Source organism: Monodon monoceros, unplaced genomic scaffold (assembly GCF_005190385.1).
Source record: "Monodon monoceros isolate NGI ecotype Baffin Bay Population unplaced genomic scaffold, NGI_Narwhal_1 Super_Scaffold_9, whole genome shotgun sequence".
NCBI lineage: Eukaryota > Metazoa > Chordata > Mammalia > Artiodactyla > Monodontidae > Monodon > Monodon monoceros.
In genome coordinates, this window is record NW_021703786.1 from 13,928,631 (window position 1) to 13,942,755 (window position 14,125).

Genomic DNA, 14,125 nt, shown 5'->3' on the forward strand with positions numbered 1-14,125 from the left:
TTTTTTTTTTTTTTTTTTTTTTTTTGCGGTACGCGGACCTCTCACTGTTGTGGCCTCTCCCGTTGCGGAGCACAGGCTCCGGACGCGCAGGCTCAGCGGCCATGGCTCACGGGCCCAGCCGCTCCACGGCATGTGGGATCTTCCCGGACCGGGGCACGAACCCGTGTCCCCTGCATCGGCAGGCGGACTCTCAACCACTGCGCCACCAGGGAAGCCCAAGTTCTCTTTTTTAAAATAAAAAATTTTTAATTTTGGAATACTTTTAGATTTACAGAAAAGTTACAAAGAGAGTACCTATATACCACCTCATCCAGTTCTCTTCTTTTTTCTTCCTCAAAATGAACACATATGCATTTATTTCTTGGTTATAAAAAGAAAACCTTGGATTAAAATCTACACTTAAAAATATTATAATAACAGAGTACAACTAACTGTATATAGAAATATTATAAATTGTGATTTATAATCTTTAATAACTGTGTGGTCTTTTTGTGGTTTATGGAATAATGGTAGAGTTTAAGGTCCAATGCTCTTAAAAGTTTATTTTCCTTTTTTCTATAACTATGCTTCCATTTCCTAACCTATTACTGATACTTAGAGTTTTACCTCACAGCCATTTAAGATAAAATAATTTAGTCTTCCACATTACTCTGAAACCTAAATTGAAAACAAATATTTCTTTAAAAGCAATTACATATTTCCGTGCTTATTACTTGCTCCACATATATTATAAAAGTTGAGTGCTTTATATTAGAGAAGTTAATCTGAAATCATTCTTAGCTAAATTCATTGTTATAATTGTTAGAACAGGTAAAATAAAATGGTAGGAACATTAAAGTTGGAACATTTTTATTGTATGTTTGGCAAACTATGAAAATTAACATTTGAAAATTACTTCACTGTGTTGACATTTTGTTGTTTAGTTATAAAAGTAGAAATATGAAAATATTGCAGTTGGTTATATCTTATGACTAAAGTAGAAAACCATATAAACACAAAGCATAATAATGAGTATAACGTTTATATAGGATTTTGAGATATTTTTCACATATATTACTCTTTTTAAAAACTTTTTCATTTAGTTTTTTATTGAAGTATAGTTGATTTACAATGTCATCTTAGTTTTAGGTGTACAGCAAAGTGATTCAGATATATATATATTTTTTCTTTTTCAGATTCTTTCCCTTATAAGTTATTACAAAATATTGAGTGTAGTTCCCCTCATCTAGTTCTGTTATTGTTTACAGTCTTACATACACTACGAAACCAACACCGGTACATTACTATCAACTTAACTCCAAACTTAATTCAGATTTCACTAGTTTTTCAACTGACATCAGTTTTCTATTTGGAAACATCCTAAATCAAGCTTTTAAACTCTATACTTGAATAAACTTGAATATCTGTTCATAGATTAATTTTAGTCATACAGTGTACCTATGTATATACCATATATAATGTATCTGGATGTCTGTATTTGTTTAGACAAATTTAAGGTTTCTTTGACATTATTATCTTTGAAAGTTATCTTTTGACGTTCACAGTCATTCTCTCCAAGGCTATTTTAGGGTAAGTTTGAATGTCTTTTTCCCCACCCTTCTTGTGTCCATGCAGAAAAATGGTTTATAACACGGATGAGTATAGCTCTTGCATAGTGATAACCCTTTTCAGTCCAGTCACCAGTTCCTGTCTCCAGGAGCACATGGAAAATAGCCACCTTTTGTTTACTAGAAAATTAACTTGTGCCAGATGGTTACACTGTCTGCAGTGTCTGGCTCTGAGAGCATATAGGTATTAAGCAGTTCCTGAAGGAGAAAAAGGTGCTGGTCTTGAGGCAGACTACCATTACAGATGGGGTACTGCTTGAGTATCTTTCACTCTGCGCTTGCTAATGCAGAAAAATCCCTCCTGAGGCAAACCGTGACCTCCAAACTCTACATTAATTTAAATCATTCCCTGAAACAGTTTATTTTATGGAAAAGGAGGAAGAAATTGACAATATCACACAGATAGGGATTTTTAAAAATCACTTTCCTCCCAGCTTAAACAGAACTGTTGAGTATTCTTTCCATTAGCTTACACGTCCTTTTAAAAGAAAATAAAAACCCTCCTAAGCATTCTACGAAACAAAAATGGTGGTCGAGAAAAGCTTCATGAAGAAGGTACATTTGAGCTGGGTCTTGAAAGGCGGCTAGGATGTTATGGTCCTATGGATGGCAGGGGGAATGATGTTCTAGGTAGAAGGAAAGAATGACATAGTCAAAGGTTTAGAAGTGGAAAAAGTCAAGGTTCATTTGAAAAATAGCATGAGGATGTTAGGTGGGAGGGGAGGACTTTGGGAGCCAAGACTGAAAAAGTCAGCTGGGCGCAGATGGTGGAGGGCTTCTGAATGCTTTGCTAAGGAACTGAACTTTATTCCAAGGCTCTAGAGACCAGTAAAGGTTTGTAGCTAGGGAGTGACATGATCCAAATTCTTTAGGAAAATGTAGTTTAAAAAATCTCTGTGTAAGGTGGTTTGAAAGAGGGAGGCAGACAGACTGTTGTAATCTGTGTATGAGGTGATGAGGGCCTGAACTCAGAGGTTACGTTAGCAATTGGAACAGGGAGGACAGGGCAGTTTTTAAAAACAGGACTTGTTGGTTCCTTAGATATTGGGGTAAGGTAGAAGGAACAAGCCCCAAATGAATATGAGGTTTGGATCCTCAGTCAGAGACTGTAGCTGCTTCATTTGGATCTTCCACAAACTTGACCATAAAATAAGAACTTAAAATCAATAGCATCCTAGGGCTTCCCTGGTGGCGCAGTGGTTGAGAGTCCGCCTGCTGATGCAGGGGACATGGGTTCGTGCCCCCGTCTGGGAAGATCCCACATGCCGCGGAGCGGCTAGGCCCGTGAGCCATGGCCGCTGAGCCTGCGCGTCCGGAGCCTGTGCTCCGCAGCGGGAGAGGCCACGGCAGTGAGAGGCCCGCGTACCGCAAAAAAAAAAAAATCAATAGCATCCTAGAACTGAGGAAAAGTATGTAGCATCCTTGTTTTAGAAACAATAAAATGGAGCTTAGAACTGAGAATACATGATATTTGCTGGCTCATGATGGAGGGAGAAAACCAAGGAAGGAAGAAGGTAGTTTTTCGTTGAATGGTGAGAACCGTGGCTATGGCCTGTGCTTACATCTGACTTTTATACAGTGAAATGCTTACGGCCATTGCACTTACGGTGATAGCAACACCACAACACTGACTGAATAAGAAGAGAATCCTGGTCACCTCATAGTACAGCAGATTTAGAAAATCATCTAAAATGGTCTTCTGCACACCCACGAGTCTCTCTATATAAGCATACATGTATTTTGTTTGGACAGTGGTTTCTTAGTTCGACCTGTAAGTATGAAGGTGGCAGAATGTACTGTGTAGTATATCAGCTGGAGAACAAATATAAAGCAGCTTCAATGGCAGTTCTTACTAAAATATTGGCTATGTACTTAAGCAGTATAGATCTAAAACCTTACCTGTAGCCAGGTCTACATAGTAAGTTCCACATGAAGACAGAAGTTTGTGGTTCAGTTTTATTGTCCTGTCACTGAAACATTAAAAGCTAACTTAGTATCTGGGATACAGTAATGTCTACTCTCTAAAGGCTGGATTCTGATCTTGACTGAGTGATGACCTTACTAGGCAAATTGTTTTACTTCTAACATGTTTAATTTTTCTTTTATACTTTTGATCATTCTGTGTTAGCGTATTTGGGATTAAAGTTTTATTAAATCAGAAATATACCATAAGACCTGTATGCAGAAAAGTATAAGACACTGATGAAAGAAATTAAAGATGGTACAAACAGATGGAGAGGTACACCATGTTCTTGGATTGGAAGAATCAATATTGTGAAAATGACTATACTACCCAAAGCAATCTACAGATTCAATGCACTCCCTATCAAATTACCAATGGCATTTTTTACAGAACTAGAACAAAAAATCTTAAAATTTGTATAGAGACACAAGAGACCCCGAATAGCCAAAGCAGTCTTGAGGGGAAAAAACAGAGCTGGAAGAATCAGACTCCCTGACTTCAGACTATACTACAAAGCTACAGTAATCAAGACAATACGGTACTGGCACAAGAACAGAAATATAGATCAATGGAACAGGATAGAAAGCCCAGAGATAAACCCACGCACCTATGGTCAAATAATCTATGACAAAGTAGGCAAGGATATACACTGGAGAAAAGACAGTCTCTTCAGTAAGTGGTGCTGGGAAAACTGGACAGCTACATGTAAAAGAATGAAATTAGAACACTCCCTAATACCATACACAAAAATAAACTCAAAATGGATTAGAGGGGCTTCCCTGGTGGCGCAGTGATTGAGAGTCCGCCTGCCGATGTGGGGGACACGGGTTCGCGCCCCAGTCCGGGAGGATCCCACGTGCCGCAGAGCGGCTAAAAAAAAAAGGATTAGAGACCTAAACGTAACACCGGACACTATAAAACTCTTAGAGGAAAACATAGGAAGAACACTCTTTGACATAAATCACAACAAGATCTTTTTTGATCCACCTAGAGTAATGGAAATAAAAACAAAAATGAACAAATGGGACCTAATGAAACTTCAAAGCTTTTGCAAAGCAAAGGAGACTACAAACAAGATGAAAAGACAATCCTCAGAATGGGAAAAAATATTTGCAAACGAGTCAGCGGACAAAGGATTAATCTCCAGAATATATAAACAGCTCATGCGGCTCAATATTAAAAAAACAAACAACCCAATCCAAAAATGGGCAGAAGACCTAAATAGACATTTCTCCATAGAAGAATACAGATGGCCAAGAAGCACATGAAAAGCTGCTCAACATCACTAATTATTAGAGAAATGCAAATCAAAACTACAATGAGGTATCACCTCACACCAGTTAGAATGGGCATCATCAGAAAATCTACAAACAACAAATGCTGGAGAGGGTGTGGAGAAAAGGGAACCCTCTTGCACTGTTGGTGGGAATGTAAACTGATACAGCCATTATGGAGAACATTATGGGCGTTCCTTAAAAAACTAAAAATAGAATTACCATATGACCCAGCCATCCCACTACTGGGCATATACCCAGAGAAAACCATAATTCAAAAAGACACATGGGGCTTCCCTGGTGGCGCAGTGGTTGAGAGTCTGCCTGCCGATGCAGGGGACACAGGTTCGTGCCCCAGTCCGGGAAGATCCCACATGCCGCGGAGCAGCTGCGCCCATGAGCCATGGCTGCTGAGCCTGCGCATCCGGAGCCTGTGCTCCGCAACGGGAGAGGCCACAACAGTGAGAGGCCTGCGTACCGCAAAAAAAAGAAAAAAAAAAAAAAAGACACATGTACCCCAGTGTTCATTGCAGCACTATTATTTACAATAGCCAGGACATGGAAGCAACCTAAATGCCCATTGACAGACGAATAGATAAAGAAGATGTGGTACATATATACAATGCAATATTACTCAGCCATAAAAAGGAACAAAATTGAGTCATTTGTAGAGGCGTGGGTGGATCTAAGGACTGTCATACAGAGTGAAGTAAGTCAGAAAGAGAAAAACAAATATCGTATATTAATGCATATATGTGGAACCTGGAACAATGGTACAGATGAACCGGTTTGCAGGGCAGAAATTGAGACACAGATGTAGAGAACGTATGGACACCAAGGGGGGAAAGTGGTGTGGGTTGAGGGTGGTGGTGGGATGAATTGGGCGATTGGGATTGACATATATACACTACTATGTATAAAATGGATAACTAATAAGAACCTGGTATTTAAAAAAGTAAATAAAATTAAATTTTAAAAAAAAGTACACACAAAGTACTCTACACTCACCATAATGTATAGCTGGGTTTATTTCTATTTAATAATAAATATTTTTTCTCCCGCAAAAAAAAAATATACCATATTGCTTACATTATAGTTTTTAGAGATATAAAATTTAAGTTGTATAAAAGAATATTAAATGTAGTCATAATACAGAGGGATTTTCACACTATATTTTACTTCTGTAATTCCTTAGTCAAAAGATTAATTTAGAGTTAATTGTACTTGTCATAAAATATTTTTTCTCCATTGTTGTCAGGTTACAGTGGCCTGTATGTTTCTAAATTATGATATTATTTTTGGTCTTTCAAAACCCTTTTTATATTATAGAAATTCTCAAATATAAAAAAAGGGAAAATATAATGAGCCGAAATATACCCATATCCCAGCTTCAACAATTATTGTACATGGCTAATCTTGTTTCATATATATCCACCCTCACTATAGTTCCCTCCCTCCAATTACTTTGAAGCAATTCTAAATGTCATATCATATTATTTTTATATACAAAAATTCTTTTTTAAAAAAAAGACAGGGCTTCCCTGGTGGCGCAGTGGTTGAGAGTCCGCCTGCCGATGCAGGGGAATGGGTTCATGCCCCGGTCCGGGAAGATCCCACATGCCGCGGAGCGGCTGGGCCCGTGAGCCATGGCCGCTGAGCCTGCGCGTCCGGAGCCTGTGCTTCGCAACGGGAGAGGCCACGATAGTGAGAGGCCCGTGTACCGCAAAAAAAAAAAAAAAAAAAAAGACAATACCATGATTACACTAAAAGACTTCCTGACCATCATTAAGTGTTCAGTGTTTTTTTTAAGGCTTTCGTCATTTACAGACAGTTCTGGGTGTACTCTGTTGCCTTTGCAAAGATGTTCCTATAAAAGGGTTTCATCTTCAAGGAATTCATGGAAAAGACTCTGACAAGTACAGGTTTCTGGTAACTGACTATACTGCTGAACTGAATGAAGAAGCATTTTCAGAACTCTAATGGAAAACTGATGATCTCATAAAAGCGCTAACAAAAGATCAAGATGAAAAAAAAATTAATTACGTGGGACTGAGTGAACTGATGAGGATGATTATAATTTTTGTGACTTTCTGTTTGAATAAAAAAAAATCCCACAAGGACTCAGAGGCAAAAAATATACAAATCAATTTTCACTGCAAAGTAAAGGAGCTGTTACAGTGGAGGATTACTGGACTGAATGTCAATATTATGACGTAGTATGAGAGTGTTTCGTGTTTGGTAATTGCAATCATTGTTGCTTTTGTTGTGGTCATCCATTTACAATGCTTGGTGTCAGTTTATCTCCTGTAAAAATAAAATACAGTGTGTGTGTGTGAAAAAAAAAAAAAGACAACTTAATACTATGATTATACTAAAAGACTTCCTGACCATCATTAAGTGTTCAGTCAGTGTCTGTACTTCCCAAATGACTCATAATTGTTTTTTCAGTTAGTGTTTTCAACATTTAGACACAGGCTAGAATGTTGAATTAAGTTCAAAAGAAGTGATTGGTTAATATGTCTGTTAAGTCTCTTTATAAGTTCTCCTTCCTTTCTTTTTCCTTGGAATTTTTGTTGAAGAATCCCTATCATTTGTTGTATAGTCTCCCATAGTCTGGATTGTGCTGCTTGTATCCACGTGATATCGTTTAACATGTTCCTCGGTGCCTTCCTGTAAATTGGCTTTTAGATCTACAGGCTTGATCAGATCAAGGTTCAGTTTTTCTTGTGGGTGCGGGGCAAGACTAATAGCTGGTGGTGTGTAATTCTACCAGGAGACGTACAGTGCTGGTTGTTTCTTCTTTGGTACTGTTACCAGCCACTGATGATCTTTGCCTATATCTATTAATTCATTATGGGTTGCAAAATAATACCAAACACTATAACTTCTTCTTCAATTATTAGCTGGAATGCTTCTATAAAAAGAAATTTCCCCTCGGGCTTCCCTGGTGGCGCAGTGGTTGAGAGTCCGCCTGCCGATGCAGGGAACACGGGTTCGTGCCCCCGTCCGGGAAGATCCCACATGCCGTGGAGAGGCTGGGCCCGTGAGCCATGGCCGCTGAGCATGCGCATCCGGAGCCTGTGCTCCGCAACGGGAGAGGCCACAACAGTGAGAGGCCCGCGTACCGCAAAAAAAAAAAATTTCCCCTCAACAAATATTTAGTTTCCTTGAGGTACAGATCTGATAGGAATGGCAGACTAAACGCTTGATTCTTGCCCTTCACTTACCAGTTTTCAGAAGAATGAGTTGGTTCTCTTAGCATCCTCTAAAGGTGACCAATGGATTTAAGCATATTTGAAGTGTTGCAGTGCATTACTGTTATTCATCCTTGTTGATACTCAGTTGTCCTGTTTTTGTCCATTAGGAGCTTATCAGACTGGCTCCTGAGTCTTTTTTTTAATATATAAATTTATTTATTTATTATTTTTGGCCGCGTTGGGTCTTCGTTGCTGCGTGCAGGCTTTGTCTAGTGGCGGTGAGTGGGGACTACTCTTCATTGCAGTGCGCGGGCTTATTGTGGTGGCTTGTCTTGTTGCGGAGCATAGGCTCTGGGCATGCGGGCTTCAGTAGTTGTGGCACATGGGCTCAGTAATTGTGGCGCGCAGGCTCTAGAGCACAGGCTTAGTTGCTCTGGGGCATGTGGGATCTTCCCGGACCAGGGCTCAATCCCGTGTCCCCTGCATTGGCAGGCGGATTCTTAACCACTGCGCCACAGAGAAGTCGCTCCTGAGTCTTTTTTTTTTAATATTTTTTTATAGATTTATTTTTATTTATTTATTTTTGCCTGAGTTGGGTCTTCGTTGCTACAATACAGGCTTTCTCTAGTTGTGGCGAGCGGGGGCTACTCTTCGTTGCAGTGCGCGGGCTTCTCATTGCAGCGGTTTCTCTTGTTGTGGAGCACGGGCTCTAGGCGCACAGGCTTCGGTAGTTGTAGTACATGGGCTCAGTAGTTGTGACTCACAGGCTCTAGAGCACAGGCCTCAATCTGGACCTCATTATGTTCTCAGTACTGAGCTAGACACAGGCTAGAATGTTGAAGTAGTATTTTTAAAAGAACTATCTCTCCTCAAGGGGCTTATAGTCTTTAAAGCTTCTTTTTTATTCATTTGATTTATTTACTCTATATACATTTTTTTAAAATAAATTTATTTATTTTTGGCTGTACTGGGTCTTTGTTGCTGTGCGCGGGCTTCTCATTGCGGTGGCTTCTCTTGTTGCAGAGCACGGGCTCTAGGCGCACAGGCTTCAGTAGCTGTGACTCGTGGACTCTAGAGCACAGGCTCAGTAGTTGTGGCCCACGGGCTTAGCTGCTCCGCGGCATTTGGGATCTTCCCGGACCAGGGCTCGAACCTGTGTCCCCTGCATTGGCAGGCAGATTCTTAAGCACTGCGCCACCAGGGAAGTCCCTCTGTATACATTTTGATGTGGTAAAATCAGATTTTGATTTTCTCTTATTTGATTAAAGCAAATCTTTGATTTTATTGTATGACAGGTATATATCAGAATGAGATGAAGGTCTAAAATAAGTTACTTTGTATAATTTAAGAAAATCTAATGTGTAATAAAAATGAATAAAATGAATTTAAAGAGATAAAATCTGGAAATGATACACATTTTACAAACCTATTGCCATATAGGAACAGTAGTTTATTTGTTTTTTGCATAAATGGGTAACCATTTATTATCCAGACTGGGAGAGATATGTGAGAGGGGCATTATTAACAATTAATCTGGGCTTCCCTGGGAGAGAAGGGAGTCTTGGTCATATGTCCCCTCTTTTCTGGGAGAAACAGGTATAAACCAGGACTTTGCTCATTAAAATAGGATATAGGGCCACCCTGTCTAATTGGCAATATTGTAAGCTTCTGAAACCAGGGGTCGTATGTATCATGTTCGTAGTTATGTCTGTGGCACCTCATACATGGTAGGTACTCAATAAATATTTGTTGAGTGTTACTGAAAGTCTGCTGGTATTTTGAGGCTTGGTGTAGATTTAAGTGTTTTTTATGCTTAGTTAACTTACGTTTGCACTTTCATCAACACTTGGCATCTAAATGATCTTATATGTTGAATCTGAATAGGTTTGATGAATTCATTTAGTTTTTAAGTTTAGGATCAGTTGTTTTGGTTTATTATAGAAATAATAGGGACTTCCCTGGTGGCACAGTGGGTAAGAATCAGCCTGCCAATTCAGGGGACACGGGTTCGAGCCCTGGTCCGGCAAGATCCCACAGGCCATGGAGCAGTGAACCCCGTGCACCACAACTACTGAACCCCGCCCCCCTAGAGCCCACGCTCCACAACAAGAGCAAGCCACCACAATGAGAAGCCCGCGCACCACAACAAAAGAATAGCCTCCTCTTCCCGCAACTAGAGAAAGCCTGTGCACAGCAACGAAGACTCAACGCAGCCAAAAATAAATAAATAAATTTATTAAAAAAAAAAAAAATACATGTCCATTGTAAAAATATTAGAAAACCTAGATTACATTACCTCTTTACCAGCAACCCTCACCTCCACTTCCAAAAAAAGTCATCTGTCCTCCGATTGGGTTTTATTTTAAGGGAGAAAAGAGCATAGCAGTTATATACTCAACTAGTTCTTACTCTCTCAGAGCCCCTCTCACCTTTTAGTCAGCAGGCCTTAATTTCCTCTATTTATGAAAGAGACTAATACTTACTTGACAGGAACTTTGTGATCATAGATAGATGTGGGGTTTTGGGGGGGAGGAGCTGGGGAAGGAGGGAGCAGTTACTAGAACAATGGTTCTGTGATCAAAACTCTGATTGCTCTAGCCACATTTCTTAAAGGTGTTGCCAAAAGTAGTTGGTAGAAATTTTACACTGATGTGAACCAGTGTGAAAACTCTTTGATTCTGGTGAGGGAAGTATATTTAAAGCTATTACAAGAAAAACCCACATTACTAATTAAAATATTTTCTTCAGCATAAACAGGTGCAGGGGAATTAGTCTTGGTCCTGTGTCCCCAGGCCTTTAACTGCTTGGTCACGTTGGCTTGATTATCTTGATCACCCATTGGATTTGGGTTGTGACAAAAGTTATTTAAAAACAAAACAAGTAGGCAAACAAGCATTTATTCAGGTTTTTGACTGACTACATCTATTTATAGCACATATATTGCGAAGAGCTGTGGTTTTCTTTAGATTAAGAAAAGCATCGTGTAAAAATCATCCTCCCCACATAAATATTTCCTCCACCCACTCACTTGTCTGCAAGCCAGGAGTCTGTTCACTTCCTCTTGGGCTCAGTGCCTTTGCTGTTCGTAGGCTCATTTTATAGACATTCCAGTGCAGTTAAAATATAAATGTCTAAAGTGTGTATTGTTACTAATTAATTTATGTTATACCCTCCAAGTAATTTCTCTGGGGCTTGTAGGGAGATAGTGTCTTGGAACAGGTTGTTCACTCAGAAATGTGAGTGTTTGGGAGTTTTGTCTTTCTGAAATATGCATAGTATTCACAGCTCAATATAGAGAACCATGTTTTGGGAAAAAGTAATTAAGAATTCTATGTGGAAAAACTTTTGTATATTTGAACATCTTCCACCAGCTTTCTCTGGTCAGGTTATTACTGACCAATTATTGAACCAGGGAGCAAATAGTCAAGCGTAATTTTGTGTGATGCTGGGGATTTTTGCGCCTCACAAGCGGATTGTTAAATTGCCACATGTTCTATAGGTTAGCCTTGAGTTAACATTTTAGTGTTATCTCACCAATAGCTAACAGAAGCTTATCAATGTGATACGTGTATATGTGTGCATGTTTGTATATGTATGTGTTCGTAAGTACTGTGCTTTTCTTCCCTTAAACTGAACAGTTGAGATGTGTTGTAGCATGAAGATGTATTGACTTTTTTTCCTCCTCTGCTTTACCTGTTATATGGCATTTAATGAAAAAATCTTGCTCGAAAGTTGCAGATCCCTTGAGGGCAGCAACAAACACTACACTCAAAGTGAAACTAGGTTACTGCTTCTGCAACATGCAGTGGTTTGTATCAAAAGCTGTTTTTGTCTTAACTTTGAAATTATTCCCTTTTCTTTGAAGTGGTCATATTTTAATTTGGAGTGGTTTTAAATTTTAGAATTTCCTGAAGTGAACATTAAAATGTTTTAATATTTTCTTATGTGGCTGTGTACACAAGCTTATAGAAGTCTTATCTCCGGACAGCGTATTTCTTAAATAAGACCAAAGGGAAAAAATACTTCAGATTTGAGAATGTATTAAAGACTGATACAATGACGTATCACCTCACACCAGCAGGAATGGGCATCATCAGAAAATCTACAAACAACAAATGCTGGAGAGGGTGTGGAGAAAAGGGAACCTTTCCTCTTGCACTGTTGGTGGGAATGTAAATTGATACGGCCACTATGGAGAGCAGTATGGAGGTTCCTTAAAAAACTAAAAATAGAATTAACATATGATCCAGGAATCCCACTACTGGGCATATACCCAGAGAAAACCATAATTCAAAAAGACACATGCACCCCAATGTTCATTGCAGCACTATTTACAATATCCAGGTCGTGGAAGCAACCTAAATGCCCATCGACAGACGAATGGATAAAGAAGATGTGGTACATATATACAATGGGATATTACTCAGCCATAAAAAGGAATGAAATTGGGTCATTTGTAGAGACGTGGATGGATCTAGAGACTCACACAGAGTGAAGTAAGTCAGAAAGAGAAAAACAAATATCATGTATTAACGCATATATGTGGAACCTAGAAAAATGGTAGAGGCGAACTGGTTTGCAGGGCAGAAATTGAGACACAGATGTAGAGGACAAACGTGTGGACACCAAGGGGGGAAAGTGGTGGTGGGGAGGGTGATGTGATGAATTGGGAGCCTGGGATTGACATGTATACACTGATGTGTATAAAACGGATGACTAATAAGAACCTGCTGTATAAATATATATAAGAGACAAAGTGTTTTAGGAGGGTATTCCAAACAGTTTTAGGTAGCTATGTTATAGATTTCCTTAGCTTTTAAAATATCTGAGCTTTTATGATTTAGTACTTTGTGTTTTAATATTGTAATCATCTTTAGTATAACCAAGAGAAGATTAGGCACTTTTTATTAACTATTTACTATTACTACTTATTGTGATAGATAATCTTTTTTCTTTTGGTTGATAGGTTCTGAAATGAGGTAGAGATTAAGCTTGTGGCTTTATTATACTTTTTCATCTGTATTTTTTTTTTTTTTTTTTTTCTGTACGCGGGCCTCTCACTGTCGTGGCCTCTCCCGTTGTGGAGCACAGGCTCCGGACGCGCAGGCTCAGCGGCCATGGCTCACGGGCCCAGCCGCACCGCGGCATGTGGGATCTTCCCGGACCGGGGCACGAACCCGCGTCCCCTGCATCGGCAGGCGGACTCTCAACCACCGCGCCACCAGGGAAGCCCTGTATATAATTTTTTAAAGTTTAATAAACTAACCTACTCTAATAAATTCCAAAATGTTTTCTTGTAATGGGTTCCTTGTGGTAAAAGGTGTTCCTTCCCATCAGCATTTAAACACGCTTAAGTCTCTTCCATCTTTAAAAACCGAATGCGAACTTTTTGTCTATTTGGAGTCCAGTTCCGGCTGCCATTCCTCAGCTGCCATTCCCTCCTCCTCACAGGGTAGGCTGGTTGATTGAGCAGGCCCCGCAGCTAGGAGTGGTAGCTCCAGAACTCAGCCCAAGTCTGAGCCCTTAACCATTACGCTAATTAAGTCAAGACGGCCGTTTCTCCAGGGAGAAGGAGGCTGTGGAAGGACAAGGTGGCCTTTATGTTAAGGAATTATTCAGCCACTACATTCAGTGGTCATTTTTCTCTTACTCGGTGTTTTAGCGGCATTTGCTGCAGCTGAACAGTTCTTCTTTCTTGAAGCTGAATCTCTTGGCTTCTGCGCGTTGCAGTTTAGTGTTTTCATTTTACCTCAGTGTTAATTTCTTCTCTCTTCCTTGTTGGCTTTTTCTCCTCTGCCCATGGGGTGCCCTAAAGCTTTCTTTTCTCTATCGATCCTGTCTTCCCAGCCCTGAAATGTAAATTCTTTCTGTATGCTGCTGTCTCCCAAATATATGGGTCCAGTCCTGACTTCTCCCCTGATCTTCTATCCAATTGACTACTTGATGTCTCTGCATAGATGTCTAATTTGCATCTCAAACATGACTCTATAAATTAGGATGCCTTGGGCTTCAAATGATAGAAAATCCAATTCAAAATAATTTGAAAATAAGGAAAATTTATCATAACAAGTAACAAGATGCCTC

General features: G+C 39.6%; 1 protein-coding gene across 1 annotated transcript in view; it reads left to right on the forward strand.

The window, feature by feature from the left end:
• Nucleotides 1-14,125, forward strand: part of ZNF652 (zinc finger protein 652) — a 71,142-nt gene that overhangs the window by 10,245 nt on the left and 46,772 nt on the right. The gene's annotated exons all lie outside the window — the stretch shown is intronic.